This window comes from Schistocerca piceifrons, chromosome 4 (genome assembly GCF_021461385.2).
Source record: "Schistocerca piceifrons isolate TAMUIC-IGC-003096 chromosome 4, iqSchPice1.1, whole genome shotgun sequence".
Classification (NCBI taxonomy): domain Eukaryota; kingdom Metazoa; phylum Arthropoda; class Insecta; order Orthoptera; family Acrididae; genus Schistocerca; species Schistocerca piceifrons.
In genome coordinates, this window is record NC_060141.1 from 582,220,157 (window position 1) to 582,225,371 (window position 5,215).

Here is a 5,215-nt window from a genome sequence, read left to right on the forward strand (position 1 = left end):
CGTTAATAGAAAAAAAACCTTCCAGAAGTTGTTTCACGTAAGAGTCCTCTGCTGTGTCTGCTGATCAGAACCATTGCTGGTCAAGAGTTCCCTCTCGATGCAGCAGACTATGGTCACCAGTCAACAACTTCCTAACACTAGCCTGCATTCGTCGAGGTGATCTCAACACTTCAGCGTGGACTGAGAGGCAGGAAATTATGTATCGTTGAGGTTTGAGTTTCTGTGCTAAATATCTTCTACAAACCGAGTGAACTCTGTGCCGTAACAACAGCGTTGCGACCATTGGTAATGGAGCGTATGACAAGAGGAATATAGATTGTGTAATATATCACTGTAACCAAATTATTCCTGAAAAAAAGGGATCATGCATACTTTCGTGGCGGTTTTGTTTGACGTATTGTCACTCAGGTTGCTGTAAGTATATTTATTAATTGCCTTTTCTCTTGAAGTTGTAAGAATTTTCTTGTATCTGCGCGTTTTATGGTTAAGAAGAATATTGTTTAACTGTTAGAAAACCGTGCGCCACATAAAAAAGTCTGATATTTGTAACATTTTGTTTGCTTTCTCTATTGGGCTATTGGTAAGGGATGGGGTGGAGGGGTTTAGGCGGTGGAAACAGCTCGTGATGGCTGTGCTGTTTCAAGGACAATCCTATAGATGTGAATTATTAATCATATCCAACGGATAAGCTTCAAAAGTTAATAAAAAAGGAAAGTATTAATATTTAACGTCTCATCGGGAATTAGGTGTTTGGAGATGGGGAAGGGAGAATGAGGAAGTAAACTAGCTGTGTCTTTCGAGAGGAATCATATCAGCATTTTTCTTAAACTGTTAGTGGAATCATGTGACCAAAATTAGGGATGACCAGATAATGACTTGAATCAGCAGAGCCCACAAACAAGGTTGTAGGTGTGCCGTGTGCTCTCATTCAAATCAGTCAGTAGCCATATATGTACTTTTCTTGAATTTTAACAGCTGTCTCGTCGAGCTCATACGTCGAACTGGTGAGAAGACATGGTGCCTTTGTTTTAACTACATTAAAACAAACTGTTGGTTGAGACATAACAAAAATATGTTAAAGACTTGCGTGAGTCCACAACAGTAACGAAATGCATCTTCTGGCGTAAACAAAGTGTTTCGTACAACGAAGTGCTTCAAAAGATATGACTAGTGCTGTCACCATATATGAACAGAAAATGATATGGAACACTTCAGAAAGTGTTACTACGGCATGATAATGCCCACAAACACTCTCCTACTCTTCTCATCTGGTACGCTCAAGGTTTGAGATAATAACGCCTATCGGACAACATCAAGAGTATCAGTGTCAAACTGCACATTACTCCAGATTAATAGCTTTCTATGCGTGTGATAGTGAAAACCCATCCGATCGCTATCAGATTGATTTAGATATGGGAGACTAATTGCTAACAAATAATCTGATTCTTTTCTTGAGCGAACTAACAGAAAACTTTACCCAGCATTCAATGTTCTAATTCAAATAACTAACAACTGATCATGATAAGTTTATGACAAAAGTAGTTCTGAGTAAAACAAGGTTTATTTTGGGATATTGTGGAATATTCACGGTTCAGCCCCAATAGTTACATGAAGTTCCGATGGGTGAGGGCGCTGTCGCTGAGTTTCATAGGCGCTTGCGAAATGACTACAGAGAGCCGGAAATGAACAATAGGACGATGAGACCATGAGCGAGGCGTTTGTCATCATCGCAATAAGTTCGCGCAAACAGCTGTCCGATCTCCCACGTGCCATCATGGCGGACACAGCCGTGACTCCTGCAGTGTTGAAACGCAGGGACACTCTTATTCGAAGTGATCGACATATAACAAACACATCACTACACAACTGGATGTCTCGTTGGTAGTGCTGCTACATTCGTCCAACAGTTTGGGTGCTCAAAGGTGTGTGCCACTTGGGTTCCTCGCCACCTACCAGAAAAGCATAAAGAGCAAGAGGGGCCATACGTGCGTGATGTCTTCCACGATTCAAGGTTGATCGTGACAATTTTTTGTCGAACATAGTCACAGGCGATGAAACAAGGGGATAATCACTTCGAACCGGAAACAAAACGGCAAACAATTGAGTGGCACTTCTCCTCTGCTCCGAAGAAAAGCCGCACCCTTAGAAAGTCAAGTCCTGGTGACTGTCTTCTGGGCCTCTGAAGGGGTTATTCTCTTTGATGTCCTCCCTCACGGTGCAACGATGAACTCTGAAAGGTACTGTGCTATCCTCAGAAAATTGAAAGAACGACTTCAGAGTGTTTGTCGCCACAAAAATGCAAACGAACTTCTCCTTCTCCATGACAACGCAAGGCCCCAAAGAAGCCTGCATCCCCAAGAGGAGCTCACAAAAATTCATTGAACTGTTGTTTCTTATCCACCCTACAGCCAGGATCTCGTACCTCCCGATTTTCATCTTTCTGGATCTATGAAGGTTCAAATGGCTCTGAGCACTATGGGACTTAACTGCTAAGGTCATCAGTCCCCTAGAACTTAGAACTACTTAAACCTAACTAACCTAAGGACATCACACACATCCATGCCCGAGGCAGGATTCGAACCTGCGCCCGTAGCCGTCACCCAGTTCCAGACTGTAGCGCTTAGAACCGCTCGGCCACTCCGGCCAGCCTCTATAAAGGATGCACTCCGTAGGAAGCAGATCGTGGAAGTTGGTGAGATTATTGGTCCAGCAAGATGCTCGCTCCGCCGTCGACCAGTAGAGGGTAATATGCGGGCATACAGTCCCACACAGTACTTTGACGAAAGGAGATTAAGTTGAAAGACGGATTTTGTAGCGGGTAATGGAATCCTGAATAAAACCAACCACTATTCTTAAAAAGATGAGTAGCATTACTTATAAAACGCCCTTCGTATAATCATTGCACCGACGCTCTAGAACCTCTCGGACTACACAGGCGCCAAATCTCAGTTGACCGATAAATTGTTTAGCTATCTCTCGTTCTGTCATCTGAATGTAAATTCCTGTAGGTGTTAAATCCCTTTGGTTATAAGTTGCAGAAAGGCTAACACTGATAGAAGCATTAGTGGTAGATAAATGAATTCCTCGGATGACACATGAGATACTGAATTTAATTTACTAAAGGCGAAAAGATAAAAGTGCGTCAAATAAATCAGACAAAAAGGAATATAGTCGTCTAAAAATGAGATTGACAGAAAATGCAAAATACCTAAACATAAATGTTGAGGAAATCTTCAAGGTCATGCAACTGTGGCGCGTTTAAGAAAATTAAGGAGGTGTTTGGAGCAAGGAAAAGTAGCTGCGTGAACACCAAGATCTGACATGGCTAGCTGGTACTAAGCAAAGAAGGGAAAACCGAGCGGCGGAAGGAATACGTAGCAATGCTGTACAAGGCAAATAAATGGTTAAAATGGCTCTGAGCACTATGGGATTTAGCATCTGAGGCCACCAGTCCCCTCGAACTTAGAACTACTTAAGCCTGTCTAACCTAAGGATATCACGCACATCCATGCCTGATGCAGGATTCGAGCCTGCGACCGTAGCGGTGACGAGATTCCAGACTGAAGCGCCTAGAACCGCTCGGCCACAACGGCCGGCTGAGGGAAATAATAAGACAATATTATACAAAGGGAAGACGCAGTAAATTATTAAGACATGAGACATATGCTATTGTGGTAAGAATATTTGACATAGCGCTGAACCACATAAATCAAAATAAAGGCGTGTGGGGTAGATGACGTTCCCTCAAACGTATTGAGATCAGACGCCAGGAAGAACGTAGTAATTCCAACTGCTAAGGCGACAGTTGCTGGCAGGTGATTATATTACCGAATTATCGGCCTAATAAGTGGTGGCTGGAAAACACTGGCATGAATTGCTTTTAGTAGTAAGGAAGTACAAGCCGAACTCAGGGAAGATCAATTTAGATTCCAGAGAAATGCGGATCAGGCAACACTGAACCTATATTAAAAGATAGGTTGAAGAAAGGCAAACTTATCTTTGTAATGAGTTGGGAAAAATCATGGGAGACCTCCAAATATTGTGTTAGACTTCCTTTCGTCCAGCGTAGAGCAGCGTTTCAACGTGGCATGGACTCAACGAGTTGTTGGAAGACCACTGAAGAAATATTGAGCCGTTCTGCCTCTATAGCGCTCAGTAAGTGCGAAAGTGTTGCCGCAAAGAATTTTGTGCACGAAATTACCTCTCGATTATGTCCCATGAATATTCGATGGGATTCATGTCGGGCGATCTGGATGCTTATATCACTGCTCGAATTGCCCACAATGTTCTTCAAACCAATCGCGAACAATTTTGCCCTGGTACCATGTTTGGGAATATGAAGTCCATGAATGGCTCCAAATGGTCTCCACCAAGACGAAAATAACCGGATCTCCTGCCAATAGGCGATTCAGTTGGACCGAAGAACGTAGGCCATTCCATCTAAAGACAGCACAGACCATTGTGGAGCCACCACCAGCTTACACAGTGACTTGTTGACAACATGGGTCCGTGGCTTCATGGCTCTGCGCCACACACGAACCGAGCCGTTTGCTCTTAATAACTGAAATCGGGACCTCTCTGACCAGGTGACGGTTTTCCAGTCTTCTAGAGTCCTACTGATATGATGGCGAGCCCAGGAGGGTGGCTGCAAGCCATGTCGTGTTGTTGGCAACGGCACTCGAGTCAGTCGTCTGCTACCATAGCCCATTAACGCCAGATATCACCGTACTGTCGTAATGGATACATTCGTCGTACGTCCCACGTTGAATTCTGCGGTTATCAGTCCCTTGTCTGCTAGCACTGACAACTTTACGCAAACGCCACTTCTCTCGGTCGTTAAGTGATGCTCATCGGCCACTGCGTTGTCCGCGGTGAGAAGCAATTCCTGGAATTTGGTATCCTCAGCACACTCTTGACACTGTGGACCTCGCAATATTGAATTCCCTAACGATTTCCGAAATGGAAAGTCCAATGATTCCAGCTTGAAGTACCATTCCGCGTTCAAAGTCTATTAATTCTCGTCGAGAGGTAGTGATCACGACGGAAACCTTCTCGTATGAGCTGCAATTTGCATGAAAATGCTATGAGACGACGCGGCCATCTCGGTGCACTTTTAACAGCTTTACTTATGTCTTGCCCACAGTTTTATTTTTTAATCAACCTTACGCGTTTCGACTTTCCGTCGTTTTCAAAGGCTGCAAAAATACAACATAAA